Source organism: Hypanus sabinus, unplaced genomic scaffold, assembly GCF_030144855.1.
Source record: "Hypanus sabinus isolate sHypSab1 unplaced genomic scaffold, sHypSab1.hap1 scaffold_602, whole genome shotgun sequence".
Classification (NCBI taxonomy): Eukaryota; Metazoa; Chordata; class Chondrichthyes; order Myliobatiformes; family Dasyatidae; genus Hypanus; species Hypanus sabinus.
The window spans coordinates 69,859-81,660 of record NW_026781458.1 but is presented as its reverse complement, the minus strand read 5'-3'; the positions used below and the strand labels follow the sequence as shown (position 1 = coordinate 81,660).

The window sequence follows — 11,802 nt, the reverse complement described above, 5'->3', positions numbered from 1 at the left end:
GTAAACAAGCTGCAAGTCAGACAGTCCCGCCTCCTTGAGCTCTCTCTCTCTGTAAAAATCAAAAATGAGCTGAGAATGTCAGCGGCTGACGTCATTGTTAATTCCCACCTCACTCAGGCACTCTCTTAAAGTGACAGTCCACAGCAAAGGAAACTTAGGGATTCATAACACTTCCCCTCCCTCCAAAACATTTCTTTTTGCACTTAAAGAGAAAAAAATTAACTGCAAGCTACAGTATGTAAAATAATGCATGTATGGTTATCATGTAATACATTGCAGAATCATATACAAATATTAGATTGTGCTTCACTATTAAAACTGTAAGCTCAGCATCTGGAAGGACAATCGGCATTGATATTTTCCGTGCTTTTCATATGCATTATCACAATACCATATTCTTGCAAAATCTGTCTCTAGTTTAACAATCATCTTTATTTGCCCTTTACCTGAATCAAAAACACCAACAGATTATGATCAGTATAAACTCCAAGAGCCTTCTTACCAGTCGGAATAGGAACTTCAGAAATTGCCTGGACTTTTGCCTGAACAGGAGCCAACTTGCTTTGACCTACAGCATAGCCAAGATAAGTCACAGTGGCATGGTAAAATTCACTCTTAGGTAAATGTAAGGCTGGCCTGGGAAAGCCTGTCAAACAGCTTCTCTACTGCAGAGATATGCTCTTCCCAAGTGTCACTCCCTGTGACTAAGTCATCAATACAGGCATCTCTGTGTTCTAATCCTCGAATTACAGAATTAAACGTTCTCTGGAATTATCCTGGACTATATTTTTCATTCCAATCGGCAAAACATTGTATTCATACAACCCAGAAGGTGTCACAGACGCAGAAATTTCTCTACCTCTCTCCATCAATGGAACACACCAATACTCTTTGAACAGATCAATCTTTGTTGGAAATTTAACTTTTCCAAATGTATCGATGCAATCATTCACCCAACGGATAGGATAGGCGTCTGTTTTTGCTACTGCATTTTTTTTCCTATAATCAGCGCAAAATCTAATTCTGCCATCAGGTCTGGGCACAATAACGGGTGGGGGGGGTGACTCCAGTCTGATGCTGAAGGACTAATAATAACTTTTGCCAGCATATCTTTAATTTCTTGTTCTGCCAATTTACACTTTTCTACGTCCATGCAGTATGGGTATTGTTTAATCGGTTTGGCTTGACCAATATCTACATCATGTACTGCGACCGTGGTTTGCTTGGGAACATCAGGTAATAAATCTTTAAACTTCAGAATTAACTCCTTCACCTATCGTTGTTTCATTGGCTGCAGATGAGCCAACCTGTTATCAATGTTTTCTAGAACAACCGAGTTCATTAACCTAACTGTGACCATGTTTGGCTTGTGAAAAGTCTCAGACGAGTCAAATGCTTCATTCTCAGGGTTACCAGATTCACAACAACACTCACAGATGGCACCTGTTTGTCAAAATAAGGCTTTATCATATTTACGAGTACAAGGTGTGTTAGTTTACGTCACTCGGGCGTTTTAATAACGTAATTCACATCATTAATTTGAGAGCCTATTTCATATGGAATTTCACGTGGAGTGCATTCGTCATTGGAGATAAGATAAGATAAAATAACAAATCCCCCACCTGGTATTTTCTTTCGCAAGTCCGTTTATCAAACCAACATTTCATTTTGTTTTGAGAAATTAAGTTTTGACTCACTAGACCACACGCTTGGTGTAGATTATTTTTGAACTTCAAAACATAGTCTAACAAGTTAACATGTACATCCTCATCAATCCAGTTGTCCTTTAACAAGGTCAAAAGTCTCCTCAGTCTGCAAACAAATACAATTTCAAATGGACTAAAGGCCAGCGATTCTGTCTTACTGAGAACAAAAGCAAACATATTCCTTCTTTCCAGTCTTTCCATTTTCAACACAGTATTTCTTAATCATTGTTTTGGGTGTAGAATGAAAACTTTCCACAGCCCTTGTGATTCCAGATGGTACGCAGTTAACGTTATTTGTTCAGCTCCTAGTTCATAAACTACCTACTGAAATAATCCATGTGTAAAATTACTTTCTTGATCAGACTGGATTTCTTTAGGCAATCCAGAAAAAGTAGAAAAACAACTTGGTAAGAACTTTCGCTACAGTTTTAGCTTTAATATTTCTGCGAGGTATTGCCTCTGGGAATCTGGGTGCAGTATACATAATACTTTGTGGTTACTGATGGCCAGCTTTAGGCTTCGGCAATGGGGCAACACAATGCTCTATACTTTAGAAAAGGGTTCACCAAAGGTAGGTAGAGACTACAGTGGGGCCACTGGGGTGACCTGTTGGGGTTTACCCCCAACTGGACAAGTGTGACCGGTTTGCAAAAGGTCACATCTTTCCTCAATTTAGGCCGGTAAATTTATTTCATAAACCTGATCACAGTTATATTCACTCCAAAATTGCCACCTAAGGGCATACTGTGGGCCAAAGTTTAAATATGAGCCCTATAAACTTTAAGAACTACAAGTTGGTGAACAATTGCCCATTCCTCACTCGCTGGTATAGCAAGTGGCCTCCACTTCCTCATTATTACTCCATCCTTGAGATAATATCCTACTGGCACTTTCTTATTCACATCATCTGAGACAGCTGTTTCTTTCAAAGCTTCAAACTCAGGGTGTCGGTTCTGTTCTGCTATAAACTCCTTCCTAGACAGGGATAAATCTTACTCATCAGACTTACTACCTGAATCCTGTTGAAACAATGAAGGCAGAAAAGGTCCTGACAAGTCGTCATAACCTGAATCCCGATTTTGGCTATCATGGGTATCAGAATCATGCTGTACAGAACCGTCTGCGTCGGCAGACATTTTAGCCATACTTCGAGTTACTGCGCAGGAAGGATAAATGTTAAAACCCATCTGTATGTCGTCAGTGGTTGGCTTAGTTGTCAACAGCACTGCAGGAACAACGTTACCATCTGCCAGGTCATTCCATAACAGCAAAGTAACATCTTCCACCGGTAAACTGGAGCACAATCCGATCTCAACAGGTCCCGAAACCAACCCTGACTGTAATGTTACCTTGTACAATGGAACAGAAACCACACCGCTCCCAATGCCTTTAATAAGATTTACCTCACCGTTTACCTCAGTCTCATCACAAAACTTTGAAACGCTGTCAAATATAAGTGACTGAGAAGCCCCTGTATCTCAAACAATTTTCAGTGATACCGGGGTTGAGCCATCCTTTAATAATACAATCCCATCTGACGTAAAATGATACAGGGTCAGTCCTCTCAAATCCTTATCTGAACGTCAACAGAATGTTCAGCACCCTGTGGGTTTACAGGTGCTTCAACAGACTGATCACAGGCATTCGGGACTGCCTCCCTTTCCTTTCTCTTCTCCAGGAGGCAACAATTAGCCATCATATTACCAGCTTTCTTACAATAGTAACAAGTAAGAAAAGAATATTTCTCCTTCAACTGCTTTCCTTCAACCTTACTCTTGTCACTAGTCCCAGCTTTAATTTCCGGTTTACCGTGGTGATCCCTGCTACTCTTTTGGAAACTCCTATTCGGGATAAACTTAACCTTGTGGGTTAAAGCAAACTCATCTGTTAATCTAACAGACTCCTGCAAAATGGCAGCATGCTTTTCATCTAAATATCTCTTTATGTCATCAGGCGGGCATCATCTGAATTGTTCAATTAAAACCAACTCTTACAAGCTGTTAAAATCATCATTTATATTTTTATATGTGCACCAGCGGTCAAAACAGACAAACTTCTTATAAGCAAGTTCCATATAGGTTTGGTTCACAGACTTCCTCAAATTTCTAAACTTTTGCCTTTATGATTCTGGGAAAAACTGGTAAGCTTTGAGCACAGGCTGTTTCACAATGTCGTAATCAGCTGCTTCATCAACTGCCAAAGCAGAATAGGCTTGCTGAGCCTTCCCCTTAATTACACCTCGTAAGAGAATAGGCCAACCCTCTTTTAGCCACTTTAAACTCTGAGCAACCTTCTCAAAATGCTGGAAATATTTATCAACATCTGCTTCCTCAATAGAGGTACCAATTTAACTTCCCGACTGTCCTTAAACTTATCACCAGAGTCTAACACTCGACCCCTTTGCTGCAATCTCTCTATCTTTTACAGCTCGAACAGCCTCTGCCTTTCTGCTTCCTCCCTCTGTTTTTCTGCCTCCTCTGTTTTGCTGCCTCTCTAGCCTCAAACTGCCTCTGTCTTTCCGCAGCCTCCGCATTTAATTTTTCCCACTTGTACTGGAGCTCAAGCTCACTAGGTTTACTTTCAGGAAACACCTCCAACTCCTCCACTTTAAACACTCCCTCAGATTCATAATGTTCAGCTATTACACTCTGCATCTGTGCCCTCCTCATTGTCGATTTACCCTGAGCAAGTTTTAACCTTTTAGCAATACATAACAACTCAATGCTTCTGGCGTCCTTTAATGCCGGGCAGTTAGAGACATCTATCAACATCCACTGCTACTGATTTTTCCACACACAAATAAATCAAAAGGTATTTCCCCACTGAAATCGATAATTAATGACTACGCCCCCAAATCTGTTCATATCCCAGACGCAGGCCCAAATATTGTTATGAATTTTAACGCTTTAGAAACGAACACAAGCAATAGACTACACCTGGAGTCTGTTTTTAACGTTAAAACCATCTTTATTAGAATCTACTTATAATATAGTAACTTAAGCAAGATAAACAAATGTGTTATGTGTATATATGTGTGCAAATATAACTCCCAGACTATTGAGCTCAGGAGAAACAAGGCTTGGTGTCTTGCGATGGCAAAGTATGATAGTTCAGTACAACCATGCAATTGGTGATGAGAGAGATATTTGTAATCCAGCGTAAATGTTAAGAGAAGGCAATTATATCGAATTCCATAGGTTTCATGGTGGTAAAACGAGACAACAGTTGTTGTAGATTTTATCCATCATCATTCCAAATCCAAGTACGAATTATCACGGACAGTGTCTTGTCACAAGGGGTATCATCTTCAAGTGATTTACCCCACCACACCCAGCAAGGGTTAACACATCAGTGGTCTTCACAGGATACTTCAAATCAGATCCACCCCTATGGATCAAAAGAGGAGACATCCTCACATTCGATGTACGATTAACCCAACCTGGAAAGTTGCAATCAGTGTCCCTTGACCATTAGTTCCCTGGTTTCGATCCTTCCATTTTTCCTCCTTCGTCTCCGTCTGACTCTGAGTGTCTGTGTCCTCGGTTAATACTAAACAAGCTGCGAGCGATGTAAACAAGCTGCAAGTCAAACTGATTTAACTTTTTAAATTTCTCTCTCTTAAAATGGCAGTCTACAGCAAACGAAGTCTAGAGATTCATAACAAGGGCAACTGCCGATTGTGAACTGACTGGCGTGCCATTACTTGGGTGGACTAAGTGAATCCCTTCCCACAGACTGAGCAGTTGAACGGCTTCTCCCCAGTGTGAACTCGCGAGTGACTCCGTAGGTTAGATAAGTGAAGGAATCCCTTCCCACATTCTGAAGAGGTGAATGGCTGCTCCCCGGTGTGAACTTGCTGATGACTCCGTAGATGGGAAGACTGAGCGAATCCCTTCCCGCAGACCGAGCAAGTGAATGGCTTCTCCCCGGTGTGAACTCGCTGATGCCTCCGTAGGTGGGAAGACCGAGTGAATCCCTTCCAGCATACAGAGCAAGTGAATGGCTTCTCCCCGGTGTGAACTCGCTGATGACTCCGTAGGTGGGAGGACTGAGTGAATCCCTTCCCACAGACTGAGCAAGGGAATGGCTTCTCCCCGGTGTGAAATCGCTGATGCCTCCGTAGGTGGGAAGACCGAGTGAATCCCTTCCAACAGACAGAGCAAGTGAATGGCTTCTCCCCGGTGTGAACTCGCTGAAGACTCCGTAGGTGGGAAGACTGAGTGAATCCCTTCCAACAGACAGAGCAAGTGAATGGCTTCTCCCCGGTGTGAACTCGCTGATGACTCCGTAGGTGGGAAGACTGAGTGAATCCCTTCTCGCAGACAGAGCAAGTGAATGGCTTCTCCCCGGTGTGAAATCGCTGATGCCTCCGTAGGTGGGAAGACCGAGTGAATCCCTTCCCACAGACTGAGCAAGGGAATGGCTTCTCCCCGGTGTGAAATCGCTGATGCCTCCGTAGGTGGGAAGACCGAGTGAATCCCTTCCAACAGACTGAGCAAGGGAATGGCTTCTCCCCGGTGTGAAATCGCTGATGCCTCCGTAGGTGGGAAGACCGAGTGAATCCCTTCCAACAGACAGAGCAAGTGAATGGCTTCTCCCCGGTGTGAACTCGCTGATGACTCCGTAGGTGGGAAGACTGAGTGAATCCCTTCCCGCAGACAGAGCAAGTGAATGGCTTCTCCCCGGTGTGAACTCGCTGATGACTCCGTAGGTGGGAAGATTGAGTGAATCCCTTCCCACAGACTGAGCAAGGGAATGGCTTCTCCCCGGTGTGAAATCGCTGATGCCTCCGTAGGTGGGAAGACCGAGTGAATCCCTTCCAACAGACAGAGCAAGTGAATGGTTTCTCCCCGGTGTGAACTCGCTGATGACTCCGTAGGTGGGAAGACAGAGTGAATCCCTTCCCGCAGACAGAGCAAGTGAATGGCTTCTCCCCGGTGTGAAATCGCTGATGCCTCCGTAGGTCGGAAGACCGAGTGAATCCCTTCCAACAGACAGAACAAGTGAATGGCTTCTCCCCGGTGTGAACTCGCTGATGCCTCCGTAGGTGGGAAGACCGAGTGAATCCCTTCCCACATTCTGAAGAGGTGAATGGCTTCTCCCCGGTGTGAACTCGCTGATGACTCCGTAGGGTGGATGACTGTCTGAATCCCTTCCCACAGACTGAGCAGGTGACGGCCTCTCTCCAGTGTGAACTAGCTGGTGTCTCTGTAGGTTGTCTGACCGAGTGAATCCCTTCCCACAGACTGAGCAAGTGAACGGCTTATCCCCGGTGTGAACTCGCTGATGTCTCTGTAGGTGGGGTGACTGACTGAATCCCTTTCCACAGACTGAGCAGGTGAATGGCTTCTCCCCAGTGTGAACTCGCAGATGTCTCTGTAGGTGGGGTGACTGACTGAATACCTTTTCACAGACTGAGCAGGTGAACGGCTTCTCCCCAGTGTGAACTCGCTGGTGTCTCTGTAGGTCGGATGACCGAGTGAATCGTATCTCACATTCTGAGCAGGTGAATGGCTTCTCCACAGTGTGAACTTGCTGTTGAGCCATAACTTCAGATGATTGAGTGATTCCTTTCTCACAAATTCAGCAGATCACCAGCCTCTGCCCGGATTGAACTGACTGTGTTTCCGCAGGTGGGAAGAACAATTGAATCCTTTCTCGCACACAAAACAGGTGAATGGCCTTGCCCAGTGGGAACTTGCTGATGTACCTTCGGTTGAGATGACCGAGTGTATCTATTCCCACTGTCTGAGCAGGTGAACGGCCTTTCTCCTGTGTAAAATTACGGGCCTTCCAGTTGGTCAGATGACCGAATAAATCCCTCCCCACAGTCTGAGTAGGAAGGATGGTCAATTGGATCCCTTGCTCCACTTCTTAAATATCTGGACAGAGACAGCAAAACTGGCGTGTCGTGTTTGAGCTTCCTGGAGACAAATTCCTTCCCGTTTTTAACCTGTAAAATAATTTACAAAATCCATCAATGGGTTTAGGACAACATTTCAGATGAGATCACTTGCGTTGCCAAGGTTTGATTTGGTATCACACTGTTACAGTGAGGTTAAACCCAAGTTGGACAGAGAAATCATCTCCTGATTGGGCAGAGTGCTGGTATCTGGAATGACCATCAATTCCCCGATGTTCTTCCTCTTTCTATAACAATGGGGCATTTCTGCCATCTGCAATTTGCACCCTTGCTCAGTTTGACTCTCTCTATTGGTATTATTCTCTCTTCCTGCTGGGCTGCATGGGCGCCTGGCCCCACAATAACCGAAACACTCTCATGCAAATTGTCTGCGATTTTCTTTTACGTATTATTAACTTCAAGTTCCACATTTTTAACGTCATATAAAAAAGCCCTGCTGAGGTGAATGGTTAGTCTGCCCTTCTGTTAAAAGGACTTGGAGTGAATATTAGTATTTTCTGGTTCCTGTGGGAAATTACAATACAGAAACAGGCCATTTGGGCCATCTGGTTTGCGCTGAGCTAATTAAACTGCCCACTCCCACACCCCTACCATCCAGATACCTACACGAATCTCTTAAATGTTGAAAACATGCTCGTATGCGCCATTTGTGCTGGCTGCTCATTCCACACCAGAATTACTGTCTGTGTGAAGAAGTTTCCCCTCATGTTCACCTTAACGTTTCACCTTTCACCCTTAACCCATGTCCTCTGGTTGTAGTCCCACCCAATTTCAGTGCTAAAAGCCAGCTAAGGGGACCGTGGATGACAAGGAAGGTCAAGGACTGTATAAAAATGAAAGAGAAGATGTATAACATAGTAAAGATGAGAGGGAAGCGAGAGGATTGGGATACTTTTAAAGAGCAACAGAAGATAACTAAAACGACAATACGGGGAGAAAACACTAAATTCTAATTTCTCCTTCTAAATTCCTGTGTATACAAGCCTGGCTTTCCCGGCTCCTGTATGATTCTTACTGAGGGAGAGAGAGGGGGGCGGAACTATTTGACGATGCAGCGTGTTTACACTTGCTGCAGCTTGGGTTTACATAGCTCGCAGTTTGTTTTATTTAAGCAAGGACAGTCACAAACACAGTCAGCCAGACAGAAAGAAAGAAGATGGAAAGCTCGAAACAAAGGGCCTAGTGGCCAAAGGCCACTGTTTGGACTCTCCTTTGCCCACAAGGTGGGTTGGTTATTGATCCAGCCTATACCGAATGCGTGATTGTCACTTCGTTTGTTCCATTGGAGTGGATCTGTTGGTTTGGGAGTGTCCTGTGAGGACCACTTGTGCTAACCCTTGCCTGGTTGTGGTAATTCACTTGAAGAGGGTATCCCTGTGTCCAATCACGGTTGGTGATAATTCGTATAATCCAAATGGGGATCTGTTGCAGTATCTTGTGGCTACCACATTTGTTAAGCCTTAGCAGGATTCGGGTGTGTTATGTGGTAAACACTTGTGAGAAGGGATATTCTGTGGAAATCAATGTCGGTAATACTTTGTGCGTTGGATCTGGATTGGGAGTACCTTGCGGAATCTACCTGTGCGTTAACACTTGCCTGGGTGGTAGTTGCTTCTGAAGACAGTACTCCTGTGATAAGCTGCTTCTGTTGATAATTCGTATGTGGATTCAGAACAACGACGGATAAGATCTACAGCAACTGTTATCCTGTTTTACAACTGTGTAATTTGTGGAATTCAACGTAATTGCCTTCTCTCGACATTCACCTTGGATGACAAATATCTCTCTCTCGTCATTGATTCCGTGGATGAACTGAACTTTCATACTTTACCATCTCAAGACTTTAAGCTTGGTATTCCCTGAGCTCAGTGGTTTGGGAGTTATATTTACACACATGTGTAATCATAACACTTTTAGCTTTTGATTATTTTGCTTAATTTGTTATATTAAAAGTAGATACGAATAAAGACAGTGGTTTTAACATCAAAAGCACACTCCAGGTGTGGTCTATTGCTGCTGGTTCATTTAAACCGTTACGGGAATGTAACAGAGGTGTTCGTGTTTATGTCTTTCTCGGGGCCCCCATGTTAACACCTTTCTGTCTCTCTGTCACACCTTGCCAAACAGGTAGAACCAGGTGCCTGTTGGGTAAAACTATGATTCCAATTTCTGTAATCCTGCTCAACCAGAGTTAGGATAAACAATTTGGCTACAAGCACTTGAGAAGCTGGCCACAATACTCCAGGGGCCCTGACAGAAACACAGGCCCAAATAACAGAAATATCCACTGAAATTATTGCAGTTCGTCAAACAGTCCTACAGAATCATATGGCTTTAGATTTTATCCCAGCTGAGAAAGGGGAAACCTATGCTATTATTGACACAGAATGCTGCACCTATATCCCCGATGAGTCTAAATCCCTCTCTAAGCACACTGCCAGGGAGACTGGCAGCATCTAGAGAGTAGGGCAGGATTTACACGGGTTCAGCGAAGGGTCGAAATGGTGATCTTCGAAGACCTGTCGGTAATATGTGGGGCAAGATATTGAATGATGTCCAAATGGTTGTACATATCATTGTTATCATTGCTGATGTATGCCGTTTTTACCCACTGAGAAGTCAATGCTGTACTAGGTTGCTTTCTCTGTAAAACGTTACTGCTTTTTTGATCATGTAATGATGTAAAGGATGGAATGATAAAGTATGTAAAAGGGTTAACACTTCGTTAAACAATAGCAACCTGTTTTTCCGAAAGAAACTGCTGATGATCAACCAATGTGCTAAGCCGTGCTGAGCCATATTTCTTCTTGTGGGTAGCTAGCTAGGGTTTCAGGATGCTTATCTCCTTGTGTACTCATGTGTAGAGATAGGACAGCGTCAGTCTGTTCTAAGGCATTATGACTATTTTGTAATTTTTCTTTAGGGTCTGTCATGTTGTAAATATTTTTGGCTCCAGCCTATCTTGAGTGGGGAGTATTTGGACAGATATATCTGTGGTGTAAGGGGAATTACTGAATTGGATGGGAGCATTCACAGACTGTTCCTGTCTGACTGACTAAGTAAGTAAGTCCCGCTCAAAGCGGATAGTTCAAAGATTAATTTATTATCAAAGCAGGTATTAATAAATAACGCTGAGATTTTATCTTCTCCAGAGAACCACGAAACAAAGAAAACATTAAAGTCGTTCAGAAAGAAAAAAAATGAAACTCCCTCCACACCCCTCGTATCGAAAAGGACGGCATCCCGATTATCAACCCCCAAAACCCACCCCTCCCGCACAAAAGGAAAGAAAAATATCGACGCCCGTTAAAAATCATTCCTACCCGGCACAACTGTTGAGAAGCCTGTGTCACCAGTGTGGAGGCGGCCGTATCGGGAGCAGCGGACACAACGGGCGACCCCGGAAGATTCACAGGTGAAGTGTCGCCTCACCTGGAAGGATGTTTGGACAACGGGGAGAGTTCGGCCGTCCGGCCCTTTCACTGTGACACCCCGATCTCCACATCAAATCCGTCCAAACAAATCTGGGTGAACTTTAATGACCAATAAATATAATTCCTCTCAGCGATCAGCTGTCTGAGTGATTCTTTAAATCTGAGAGGAAGGAATATCTATGGTCCACACTGTCAGGGTGTTGAGTTTACCAGGAGGCAAACACTGCAGGGACGAGAGGTTTTCTGATGACTAATACAGTGTTTGTGGACCCTGCTGGCAATTCTAGTGTTGTGACCCGAATCGAGACAAACACCATGCTGCCCACTCCACCAACAACACGGCACAGCCGGACACATAACAGGAGACTTTACATTCACAACACTGGATTCAGTGATGAAACCCGCGATTAATTTTGCTGTCTCACCGAGAAGTCTATTACCCCTAACCCTGGAATATGATGTAAACTCCCGCTCCCCATACTAACACGGGTTATACAGACCAAAGAACAAACTGCCGGAGGAACTCAGTGGGTCGGGCAGAATCTGTCGAGGGAAATGTACCGTCAACATTTCGGCCCGAGACCCTCCCTCTAGACTGAGTCTGGGCGGGAAATAGTCAGAGAAAAGATGTGAGGGGTGCGGATGGGGCATGAGCCGGGGAGTGAGAGGTGGATCCAGGTGAGGGCGGAGATGGAAGGTGAAAATAGTGACAAGGGTGGGAGATGAGTTGTTGGGGTAA

At 44.2% G+C, this 11,802-nt stretch overlaps 1 pseudogene; it reads right to left on the bottom strand.

Moving 5' to 3' along the window:
* Window positions 1-5,361: 5,361 nt before the first annotated feature.
* LOC132389560 (zinc finger protein 227-like) lies at window positions 5,362-6,986 on the bottom strand (annotated as a pseudogene).
* Between the last annotated feature and the right edge of the window lie 4,816 nt (window positions 6,987-11,802).